Source organism: Eulemur rufifrons, chromosome 19 (assembly GCF_041146395.1).
Source record: "Eulemur rufifrons isolate Redbay chromosome 19, OSU_ERuf_1, whole genome shotgun sequence".
In the NCBI taxonomy this organism is placed as follows: domain Eukaryota; kingdom Metazoa; phylum Chordata; class Mammalia; order Primates; family Lemuridae; genus Eulemur; species Eulemur rufifrons.
In genome coordinates this window covers 101476168-101489572 of record NC_091001.1, presented here as the reverse complement: position 1 = coordinate 101489572, position 13405 = coordinate 101476168, and positions in this window count along the sequence as shown.

Below are 13405 nucleotides of genomic sequence, written 5' to 3'. Positions count from 1 at the left end.
TGAAACAAACAAAAAATTGGGTCACTGTCATACACCTTGCCCTGTCCCTGGTCCCATAAGGCATGCAGAGAGATTTCAGACATAATATCAAGCATACTTCTATGATACCATGTTGTCTGAATCCCCTCCTCAACCAACGTCCTTCTGAAATGATGAGACTGGTGTGATGAGGACAAGTCTACTCTGGAGATGGAAGCCACACACACCCCTGAAGCCTGCGGCACCTTCATAGGAGCTGTACAGGCGAGAGGAGGGAGAGGGTGTCAGAGAAGGACCTTCCCGCTCCCCTCCCATCCACCCCAAGCTGCGGAGCCCTGCCACGGCACAGAAGGAAGGCCACACTGCCCTCTGCCCCCACACTGCCTCTGTCCCCTGGCTCCCTAATGTCCCCTGGGTCCCCTGGGTCAGAGCAACGACTAGAGATGTGCGCAGCTGATGGGGAGGAGGACTGTCCCCCTCCTCCCCACTCCACCCACAGGGTTTCATGCAAGTCTGACCCCAGCAGCCAGGCACCTGGCTCATCCTCCCCAGTTGCCTCACAGATCAGCCCTCAGCACGTGTATTTCTTCCTATTAGACTGCAAAAACCTGGAGGACAGTGTATCTTTTCTAAAAGAAGGAAATATCCTTCATTTTGCTCTTGCGTGTTTTTTTTTTTTTTTCTGATTACAAAAGCACTAATACTCACAGAAAATAATTACAAATCACTGGCCACTTTATTGCCTATAGATAACTCCATAAACATTTTGGTGACTATCTTTTTCCATTTTTTTTCTGTGTATGTGTACTGTCCTTTTCAAAAACTGTAATCATACCATGCTTAACACTGTAAAACCTCCTTTTTACATAAAGATAAATCTAGTGTTTTGACCAGCAAATGGAGTTCTATGTTACCCTCAATACAATTTCACTTATTAGAAACCAAGGCTCAGGAAGGTTCACCTCTCTGCCCAAGTCACACGGTTACTGAGCCGGGATTTGAATCCAGATCTCCCAATGTCAAGTGCAAGACTCTCTACTTCTACAAAGTCGCTAGCTTAACTCTCTGTCAGGAGCTGGGAGTGCCATAGACAGGGCATCAGCAGCGCGAGTGTGAGAACCCTGCAGCTGAAAAGGATGTGTGATTGACAGCTGGCTGGGATGCTGGGTAAACTTCAGTTTTCAAGCTGCCAGGAGACATGGGAAATTGGGACGAGAGTAGAGAGAGCAGAGACCTTGCCCAGCCAAGCGCACAGTTAAATCTGTCAGCCAGCCCTTCCTGTCGTCTTGAGGGGAAAAGAGGGGCTCATATGCTGTGGTGCGAGGGGAGGAGTTCGCTCCACCCTGCGTCTCCCACGGAGCCGGAGCCAACATATTTCATTTCCTCTCCTCCCAGCACCAGAAGTCGTGGAGATGAAGGCTCTTGTGATTTTGAAGCAGAGAAAAGAAGATTTGAACATTTAGCAGAGGTGGGATGTGAGGTTAACAACCAGAGCTAAGCTTAGCAAGCAGGGGAGGCTCTCTATCTACACATCCTCACATCAGGGGTACCCAGAAAGACACTGCACCCCAAATCTATCATCACCTTTAAACTCTCCTCTCAATACTCAACTGTAATAATTATAATAAATAATATAATCATTACTGTTAATAACATTGAAGTGCTTTTTCAAGTGCAAATAACTTTGCATATTCCATCTTCATTTAATCCTTAAAACAACCAAGAATTGGTTAGAATTATTTTTATGCCTATTTTACAAAGGAGGAAACCAAGACTCAGAGAGATACGCCCAAGGTCCCATACTCAGTGTCTACAATCAGTATTGGTACTTTTGTTTGCTTTTTTAAAAATCATTCTTTGAGGGAGGGAACACCCACACCCACTATCCCAGCCTTGCGTTGTTCGGTTTCACCCCATCAGGAAAGACATGCAAAAGTGTTGTCTACTGACGCAGTTGTGATTTAAGCAGCTGTGATACATCAGCACATAGATGTTACAATTATTTCATACAATTGTTTCCTGGCTTTTCTCCCCAGGAAATTGATGAGCCATTGAAGACTCAAATTCAGGGACTTCTGGCCTGCTTCCTTAGGACTTTCTGTTCAGGAAGGCTAAAATATTTTTAAAAGGTTGCTATTCCTGGTATCATTCAAGATGTTTATTAGAATTAAAATTCCTGAGCTAGAAGTGCCCTTAAAAATCATCTAGTCAAACACTTTTATTTAACAAATGAGGAGCCCCAGCCCTCTCGCTACGAGTGTCAGTGGCTGTTTCTAATGCACGACACCCCACAAGGACGAGCCTCAGAGAAACAACCTACATGTTACCCGGCTCCACCAGACTTCCATCATCTGTCATTGGGGGAGTGGATATTGTATCTGGCAAAATGCCGTCTGATTCTCTGTTTGCACAAAACAATACCAAAAAACTAATTAATCCCATGCTCGCTCTTTTCTACAAGGAAAAATAAAAGCTCTGGAAACTTTAGGGAGGCGAGTAACTGTACTTAGCAACTAGGAGTGACCCAGAAGTAGGTGGGATGGACAATAATTTATGTCACCTAATTGCAGGGATACAGAGGAGTCCTTCCCTCCTGATCCCCACAATGGTCACCATTAGTGCTGGCAGACATGAGTTGCCTTCAGGAGGTTCTGAAGACAACAGACAAGGGGTGGAAGAAAAGAACTTGGCAGATGTCACTTGGAGATTGTTGCAGAGAAAAATCAGCATGATTTGAGGGGGACTTAATCCCCGATTGACAAAGTTTCAAAAAAGGGTGAGGGTTAGAAGTGTTTCAGGTAGGGCTTAAATGTAGAATGGGACTCTAACCCACACATTACTAAAGATAATATGCCATTTATACAGATACACTGTGGCTTCTCCAGAGCACACTGAAGGGGTTGATTTCTACAGATGCAGTAACATCTCTTCTTGGTATGATAGGAGACAAATTCATCATCTTAAAGTGAGGTTCTTTTGGTGATTTCTGGAGATAAGAGAAAGTATAAAATTTGAGATTTGTGGCCCTTAATTTAAGGAGCGTTCAATCAGCCCAGTTATGTGTGATGTGATTTTTTTTTTCCAGTGTATGCAGATGTTCTGGTGAACTCAGTGTAAGGGAATAGCTGGCTTTAACAAGGTTGGGGTTTTGAGGTGAGTGCAATACAGGGGGGAAGGGCTAGGGGAGGAAAGAACTTTGCAAGGCAGTGGGTGTGGTGCAGATCAGGGAAGCACAGCTTGGTCAGGAGAAGATCAAGGCCATGAGGAAGGTGGGAGGGTGAGAAAGTGTCAAGATTGAAGGACTAGGTATCTCAGTGAGGTCAGAGAGTTGGGGACATCAGCAGAAGGTAGAACAAATGAAGGGGAAGTCTAATAATTGTGTCCCTTATTCAGGGCCAGGCCTATGAGCCAACGGTGCAGAGCATCAAGCCTAATGGATTTGCCCTTGATCCATGGTCCACAGAAGGCAGAGTTCCCTCAAGGCTTGTTCAGAGGTAAAGGTGAAGCATTGAAGGAAAAATCTATGGGGTGAAATCTTTTTAGGGGACCTAGAGTACTGTGCTCCCGGCAGCCTGTCTTGCAAGTCTGTACTAGAAGCCTGGAGTGGTCCTCAAACCATCCCTAAAACCTCAGTGACCACCAGAAGCCCATCCAGTGGCTTCCCTTCTCCACCAATTCGGGCATTTCCACAACTGAGCTCTGATCATCCCCCCATCCTCTGGCCAAGCCTTCTCCAAATCCGTCCCCTGCTCTCATCTCTTCCACAGGTGAATGTTAAACTTGCTGCATGTGTTAGGCCCTGACGGTGACACTAAGTTGTGAGAACTCATGCTTTGATGCAGCCCACTCAGCATGAACAAGTAAGACACATGTGTGGGACACACGGGCCCATGCGGAGCAGAATGGGGGGGAAGTGCCTAAATGTTCTGATGGTGAGAGAAGGGGGTGGTGAGGTGGTCCCCTCCTCCCCGCAAGTCCCCCATCTCCTTTACCCATCAGTTTCACCTCCCAGTGTTCTGACCGGCAGGACCAAGGGCATCACGACCTCTGGTGCCACAGAATTTCTCAGTGCCCCTTGCTCATGATCAGTGGGCATAAACAGTGCCACGGACAAGGGTTCATTTTCCATGACAAGCTCTAGAAGAGTCTTTGTTTCTTTATAGCCCAACTACATACATGATGAGAAAGCAGGATGTTATAGTGCAGAGAAGTCAAAGGACGCCTATTGAATACCTTCAGCATCCCAGCAGCTGTACTAGGGCTTTCCCAACGGTAACTATTGTTAATACTCATAACAACTTTGGAAGGTGGGACTAACTTGGCCTATTTTACAAACGATGACACTGAGACTCCGTAACCAAGTACCTTGTCCATGATCTCACAGCGAGCAAGCAAAGTTGCTGAGACTTGAACCTCAGCCAGTGACCCCCCAAAGCCCATACTTCTCTCATCATTCCATGCTGCCTTGGGTGGAATGGGAGTGGGGGGAAGGGGCAGAGAAATTGCGGTTTCTTTGAAACACAGAACACATAATTTGGGGATGTTCTCCAGTAGGCTCGGCCTGAATCCACATCAAGCAGCCTGGAATGCTTGCAGCTCGCGTGTTGTGCTTGGGCCCTTTCTGATTCGTCCTGCTGGAGCAGCGGCAGCAATATCTGGTTTAAATGAATGCCAGACCAGCCTGTAACTCACAGAAAGGCATGAAGAATATCAGTTTCACTTTCTGTCTTATGTTTAAAACGAGGCTTTCCCCCAACAAATATGTGCTGCTGGAGATGCCCTCTCCGTAAGCCCCCAGTCGTGATTTTGCAACTCAAGAAACCATGTGGTCCGATGAATTTTAGCCTTCACAAACCTACAAAGTGCAGAGCGTTTCAGCCTAAACTGTGTGAAAATTAAATATTTAGTTTGACATTTGCCAACCGTTTTTGTGGGGTTTCCCCCTTCTTTAACCTATCTTCAAAATTGAGAAATGTGATTTCAGAAGATTATTAGCCATTAGCTGAGGTATTTTTGTTTAGAGTTTTAAGGACTAGGCTTAAATTATCTCAGTAATAGTCTTCCTCCAAAGACATTTCGTATTACGTGAAATTATTAATACTTATCAATTCCCTAATAGTGCACTCAGGGACAACCTATTTCAAAGGTTTCTCCTGCCCAGCTAGGAAACACCACCTGGCTGGGTCCGAGAGCCTGGAACCGGACAGCCAGGTGGTCAAACAGGGCTTCCTCCCATCCGGCAGTGTTTGGCGGCCTGGGCATGAGACCTGCTCGTGCCTCTGCCCTGAAGGAAGGGTTTCTGTTTCGTTGTTGTGATGGTAGTTATTTGAAGGATGAGCTACTTTTTGTTTTCAGGTTTTTTCCTTCCTTTTTTTCCTCTAGTGGCTTGCAAAAGGAACATGCTCTTTGACGAGGGTCTTGTAATGGAGGACAGATGGCATCTGTCCCAGACGTTGATGTTCAGGTCTGCGTCGTGGAGGTAGGTGTGACCCCTAGAGAGACCGCAGGCTGAATCCACTGCAGGAGCTGTGTGCATGAGGCTGGGCTCCGGCAAGTGTGGGCTCTGGCGTGGACCAGGGGAAGAAGTGCAGTGGTCCCATAAGGGGACACCACAAGAAGTTCCACAGCCTCTTAGGTGGTACTTACAGGCACAGTACCCCTACCCACCCCATCACCATCCTCCGCTGTCACCTCCCCCACGCCCTCACTCCTAAAGAAGGTTCGCCAGTGTTCTTTGTTCTTCATTCTTCTTCATTCACATGCTGCAAAAGCACCATTCTTGAGTTCCTGTAAGATCCCCAGGGACCCCCAGAAATGCCTGGGGAAGTGAAAGGGTCCTGAGCTATAATGTAAGGGCAGGAGCCAGTTAAGGTTGGGTGGCAGTGGGGCTGCATCTTATTCAGTCATTAGAATCTAAAGTTCAACCCTAAGTTAACAATTGAGTACAGTCAAAATTACCTTTGAATATTCCTTAAATTGCCCGTAAAGTATTGTACAGTGTATGAGATCATCTGTTCTAAAACTTTTTGAATTGTAAACATAAATGAAAAGTTTTTATAATGGTATTCAGCGTATAATAAATAATATATATGCCAAATATAATTTTGCTGAATTTTTAATTATACAAAAGGAAGCACATCATTGAATGAAGGTCAGATGCATGCATGAAATTGCTGCTGTGGTCCTGAGATGGGTGACCGCCTAAGACCACCATCTGTGGAGCTGCAGAAATACAGATCTCGGTAGAGGCCAGTCTGGGCCTGAGGTCAAAGTGCTCTTGCCATCCTGAATTTTAAACATGAAAATCCCAACCTACAAGTTCTTGTGTTTCAAAGATTTAGTGTGCAAAGTCCAGTCCTCTCCCTCTGATCTACCTTCGTAGCTTTGTAGCCCCTGATGGAGGCAGTGGGGACAGCACCACCCCATGGTAGGTGACCCAAGAGTGGGGTTGAGTTTGCTGAGCACTATCAGTACGTTCTGTTGACTGTGGGGACAGAAATGAAGCACCAGGCTCCTACCCAGAGGCCTCGCTGATAGCCCCGGCACTGAGACCTTTTCCAGAACCCCTTGTAACACGTGCATTCATCCTGACTCCCACCTTGAACTCCAACATGGCTGTGGGGAGATGGCAGTGGTGTGAGCTGGTCACAAAGAAAGGGTGCGTTTGCGTGTGCAGGGCTGGAGGCCTGGGCATTCTGAGGAGCAGGTGAGCATCTTGAAATGAAGACAAGCTGTGGGAACCCTCGCTTTTATGCCACATGTCAGTACAGAGCCCCCCAAAAACTCCTGCAGTTGTGGGGTCTGGGCGGCTAAGCAAGGCTGTATCCCTGTGGTAGACTCTGTCATGCCAAGCACGCTGGTGGCTGAGGCAAGCGAACCCGCCTTACTCAGTTCCAAATTCTGACTTCCCTCCAGAGAACAAGCCATATTTCGCCCTTTGGCTTCCTCAGATTGTGAATTCACTTTGAGGGGAGTAATCAGAAAAGAAGAGAAGAGAGGATGCAGAGAAGAAAAGGTAGTAAAGGCTTAGAGATTTCTCAGTAAAGTGGAGCTTAGCACGTTACCTCCGGAGCGCACTTCCAAAAACCTACAGCGCAGTGTAATCACAGAAAAATCGTCTGACAAACCTAAATTGAGCAACAGTCTACAAAATCCTCACCCAGAACTCCTCAGAACTGTCAAGGTCATGAAAAATAAGGGAAGACTGAGCAACTGTCACAGATGGCCTCAGACTAAGGAGGCAGGACAGCTGAGTGCAATGTGGGTGGGGCCCTGGAAGAGGAAAAGACATTAATGGAAAATGGGTGCAATGCAAATAAAGTCTGCCATTTAGTTTACAGTGATGTATAATGTTAATTTCTTAGTCTTGACAAATGTACCGTAGTACACAGGGTGTTAACATTAGGGGAACCAGATGATAGGCGTACAAGAACTGTCTGTGCTATACTGCCAACTTTTCTGTAAATCTAAAATTATTCCAAAATAAGCTGATTTTTTAAAAATGTAGACTTAGGAGAATCAAAGAAAAAGCAAACATGAGCCTTAAAGTGTATTCTTTGATTTCTTAGGAGAGAAAGAGAGCTGTACAAGGCTGATGTAAGAGAGACCAGTGGCACATGCTTTGGAGTTTGTAGACAGACATAAGCCTATGTACTGGCAAAGATATTTGAAAAGATTAAATTAAAGCTACCCAAAGTATCTGGTACATGAATATTATTCTAAATCTGTGGGTAAATGGTGGCCGTTAGGAGGTAGGAGAAGAGGAGCCTATGTTTATTGAAAGCCTATATATTTTCGGAATTTTAAAGTTCCTTAACTTTAAAGGTATGACCTCTTTTAAACCTCACAACCATGCTACAAGGTAGATGCTATTATTGTCTCCAGTGACAGAAAGGGACACCAAGATGCAGACGGTTCAAGTAACTAAGTCTACACAGCTAGGAAAAAGTGGAGCTGGGATTTGAACAAGGACAGTTGGTGCTAGGATCCACGTATACCATGATACTCTTCTGTTTCTCAAAGAACCACCCACTTCCCCCAAGATCTGAGTCCCGTCTATGTCCCAGGCTCTCTGCTAGGCCCTAAGAACACAAAATAAATGTGGTATATTTAGTTATTATATGTTTTCAGCCTTTATTTCATTTGATCCTCATAATTGTAGAGGCAAACAGAAATGCTGTTTTTATTTCCATGTTGTGAATAAGAAAATTGAGACCCAGAGATGCCAAGCAACTTGCCAGAGGCACGTGAAGGGGAAACTGGTGGAGTGAAACTACCACTGAATTCCCTGCACTCCTGGCTCTCTGCATGTGACAGTCCTCCCATCTGGTTGATTACCAAGGCCTTCCATCCATGCCAAACAAGCATAAGCCTACTCTATCTGTAAGCCTCATTGCTATCTCCTGATGAAGTGAGTTCTGAGCAGGTCTTAGACCTGCAGAATGGGCCACCTCTGAATGAGTAAACATCTGGCTTGCAGAGGCAAGCCTGAGACCAAGAAGGCTGAACTGTTGGGAATTGCAATGTGAGCCCCGCTGGGAGAAGACTGAAGTCCTGATGGAGTGAGTTCCTGGTGGGACTCCCACATCCATCCAGTCTGCACTGATGTGTCCAAACTTGCTTCCTAAATCATGTTCAACAAAAGCCTTCTTTACCCAAACAAATGACACACTATGCCCCTCGAATGCGGAGGGTGCTTCCTCTCAGCATTTGTAAAGTCTTGTTTGGCAAATAGACTGTACTGATTTCTAGAGATCAATGAGCCGATGGTCTCCAGCAAGCATTCAGCATATCTGATTAACATTTGCAGCAAAGCCAAGATTAAGTGTGGGATGCAGCTCAGGGAGTCCTAGTGCAAGGGGGGTCTCTATTATTCCATTTGGTTATTAACCGTGCAATTGTAAACTCTCCCATCACTTGTAGAATACAAAGATTAATTGACATGATAATATAAAAAGATGCATTGAATAGTTGTGCTACTTCAATTACATTTGCTTCTTTGTGAGTGAAATGAATTTCTGCCTCATCCTTACAACCAGTCAGGGCTTAGATGAGTGACTGCTGCTCATTTACTTATTCACTCATTCAAAAACATTTACTAAGCACCTATTACTTGCTGGGTACTGAAATGTAGGAAAAGACAGAGTAATTAACACACAGTTTCTGCCTCCAAGGAGTTTACATGTAGAAGAGCTCCCAAGCAAGCAGAGGAAAAAGTGCAATACAGAGAAGTAGCGTAATAATTGTCACATGCCCACCAGGTACAGGGAACCTCAAACTAGAGAGGGAACAACTTGTCTTGGGGAGATCAGGTACAGTTAGCCAGCAAAAGAGACCCCATAGGCCATAGAAACCATTAGCAAATATCACTAGGGGGATAAAATCACAGGCTTCTATTGTCTGGAGTCACAGCACTGAACAGTCCCTGGGTATGAACCAGAAAAAAGATGAAGAGGCAGATCTGTGTGACACAGAAAATCCCCAAACAATCACCACGAAACTTTGGCCTCCAGAACTCAGGTCTCCGTGTCTGTGCCCAGAGTTACAAATGCTCGGTGGAAGGGGCCTGCCCTCATCAAGCTCACCTCCTGGCTAGGGAGATGAGAACAGCGCACGAAGGCAAAGACGTAGAAGACTTCAGTTCCTGGCCACCAGTTCTGCAGTAGGAGATGAGAGGAAGACAGAGAGGTGTGAGTGGGCACAGTCAGGGGAGCATCTCCAGCTCTGGCTTCTGAGAAAAACCAGATTCCAACTAACTAGTAAGCACTACTCCAGCTACCATTCTCATCAAAGGCAGAAAATTCCCCATTTCAAGGGTTTTCAGCCTTTTTTGAGCCAAGGATGTCTATAGCATTTTAATAAACTTCTGTATCTTCTCCCAAAAATAAATACACAGATCCACGTGCAATACTCTACAAACAGGGCTTATGAACAACCCTCTACAATCAGTGGGATCCAAAACCTCCAATTAATCCTCTTGCTTTGAATCCAGTGCTTTCATGGCTGATGTGGGCTGCTCCTGTAACAAGGAGTAAGCAAAGTCATGAGCTAGCTCAGTCCTCCAAGTTAGAGCCACAGCACGCTGGAGAAGCCCACGAAACCAATTCTTTACACAGGTGTGCAGCCACCAAGCCTGGTGTGGAGAGGTCTTAAGGTTTGTCCAGCTCTGAGCCTAAATCCAAGGGAAGAAAGGCAGTATCCTCTACAGATAGCATTTTCTCTCCTGGGTACAGCTAAGGTCCGAAGCATAGCACCAAAGTCAGTTTGCTCACATCCTCCACTGGGGTCCTTCTGATATCACACTGAAGCATCACTTCCCAGTAAAAGGAATTAAAAAGTCACAAAATGAGGCTGGCTGACTGAGGATCCCTGAAGCGCTTTGTAATCTGCTGATGCAAGGTCTGGACTATAGCCCAGTACCTGAGCAAGGACAGTTCCAGCCCGTGACATCCTAACCCTGAGGGATACTGAGCCTCCATCTGCCCTGAATGTTCTCTAAATTTGTTCTCCAGTAATTATTTTTCAGGAAAGAACACAAAGCACTCAACCTTTTTATTGACTTTTAGCCTCATCTCAAAGAGACTGAAATTCCCAGGACTGAAACTCTCATGAGGCCTGTCCCTCCCTGACAGGAGCCCTCTCGCTCCCTGCCAGGAGCCCTCTCCTTCGATAGACAGAGGGAAGCTGGAAGTCTGTCCACTCTTAGCCCACTCCTCCAAGCAACAAGTGCCCCATCTCAAGAAGCACTGGACAACCCAAATCCCCCATTCTCCTCCAACACTGCAAACCTGGAGTGGTTGAGTAAGCATCCTCTGTTAGAGAAGAAAAAATTGCATTCCTAGTGGTAGTCAGCAGGCGGCAGAGGCTCTTCCAGCTTAATGACTTGCAAATCAAAAGCATGAAAACCAGAATGCACCTTTTGAACCTCGTTCCCATCCAGCCTGGATGTCCTCATAATTTTCTCCCATAGAGTTCCTGGTATTTTTGCTACCAGAGCAATAACCTTCCCTGTGCATTTTTAAAATGTTGGAGGAGGAGCTGTCCAGTGATCTCAAAGCATATGTTTTTGATTCTCATAAGATTATGGATACCAAAGGAATAAAAATGGAAATCACTACTGCCAAGATATGAAAGAAAGTTTGCATAGTAAAATAATTTAAACCTAACATTTGGACCCAATAAGGCAAACGAAACGTTTTTTCCATATTTTTGGAAAATGTGCATTTTCTTCACATTAAGTGGTACCAATAAAAAATAATGATTCTCACTCCGTTTATTTCTATAAGTTAGATTGGCTTATAGTTTTCCAGGACATAGTTTTCTATCAAGCTATATGGCAAACACCTGGGCATAAAATACACTCAGCTATTTACTTCCATGTGGGAAAAACGGGTCACCATTCCTTTCTTCTAAATCTAGAGCAAAGGTCAGCTGAAACCGGTTAGCATGTTTAGTTCTCTCTATCTGCCGAGAATGAGTGTTACATCAACAACTTGCGGAGGTTCGTGAGCAAACCCTGGCAGTTCCTCCCAGATAGACAGAGCAACTGTTTCCCGACTCCAGGCTGGGTGATTCTGCAATACATGCTGGTAAGACATTTGACTCATCCTGGAATCGGATAAAGAAACAGAGAAGACCAAATGATGAGGAGGGGCTGGAAAACATGTTTATATGTATGTTTTACATGAATCCACTGATCTCGGGGGGAGTCTGTCCAATGAGAGTGTGGCCATGCAAACTTTGAAGAAACAGGGGATGGACAGGGATGAGGAAATGAGGAGATATAGAATAATAGATAAGGGGGAGAGGAAAGAGAAGAAACAAAGAGAGGAGAGAGAAATATATGGAAGACGGGGAAGAGATTAAAATAAACGTGGGATCTAGAGTGCACGTTGTTTAAGAACAGAGTGTTGAAAGAGAAGAAGGTCTCTCTCTCCAGGGCTGAAGTGGTCAGAAGAACAAACCACAGCCTGGAAGGGCAGGGTGATCACCAAGTTCAGGCCAGGAGTGATTTACTCCGATTTAGGAACCCTTTCTACCTCATCATCCCTCTCCCCTTCTGTCACCTTGCTACCACTGTGTCTCTCTTCACATGCATGTGCATGCACACAAACACACACATGCACACACACACATGCACACACACACATGCACACACATGCACACACATGCACCACACACACACATGCTCACACACGCATGCACACACCCCTACCATTACAGGCTGGGAGGCTACATTCCCTGTGAAGAATGCCACCCGACAAGGATTGATCCAGAAAGAACATAGGTGCCCAGGACCACCCACGCCTTCTGTGTCCCAGATGGAAGACACGGAACACAAGCGTGGCCACTGCGAGCCACTGGCACAGGCCCTTTCTGCCCACTAGTTCGGAGCTAGTGATGCTCCAAGCCCATCACTGCTGTAACTTGTCCTATACAAGCTTCCGACTGCTGAGGACCACCTTTTCTCAGGGATCGAATGTGACAAATTCCTTCCTTACTTATCTCTCAGGCCTGTTGGAAGGCTCAAAACAAGATGAATGCGAATGAACTGTGATAGCTATAAAATATTCCACATGTGAAGTGTGGAAGGTGGAAAAAACGGAAAGTGGTGAATTATTTATTACTCTTTGGCTCGAGTTCAGCTCTTCCTAAGGCTTCGTGTCCTCCATGGCTGGGGCACTATCCATTGAGATTCAAAGAAGATCATCTGAATGCCTAACCCACACACGATAGGAGCCCTGGCATCCCTTCTAATAGCTCAGAGGGTTATGAAGGAGGCTCTATGTGTCCCAGCTCCCTCTCGCTCCGATTTCCTACTCTTCCTGAATTCTCAGTCCTGCTACAGGTTGTGTCATCTGCAGGTATCTGAGTCTCTGTCCATCACCAGGGCCTGCCCGGGTTCCTGCAGGACTGTGGACACTGGCCTGGGCGTAGAGAGACTTTCCCTGAGGCTGTGAACAGGTGCGATTACACTGCCCTGCAGCCAGCATCCGAAAATTACAAGCCAGCGATTCCGTTTCAAGCAGCCCCTACCTCCTCCCGGCACCAAAAACTCCTCACTGGTCCTCTCTTCACAGAAAGCCCCAACCCACTGCCACCCAGATTGACTCCCTTTTCCTTCTCGTTTCCCCCATGAAGCCACCAGCCCCTGGTTCTGCCACACTTCTCCCTGCCCCGCTTGTTTGGTTCCGGCCCGGGGGACTCTCAACCGTGGCTACACATCGCCTGAGGGGCTCTTTTAAAATATCAATCTGTGGACCAATCAGAGGCTGCAGAGGTGGACCACGCACGTGCACATTTTTTCAAAGCTCCTCGGGTGATTTTAGTATGCAGCCAAGGTTGAAACCTCCAGTCTAGCTCAGCTAAGCCATGCCTGGGGGAAGCTCACCTTTCATACTCCAAAAAGCCATCAAGGTATTTAGCT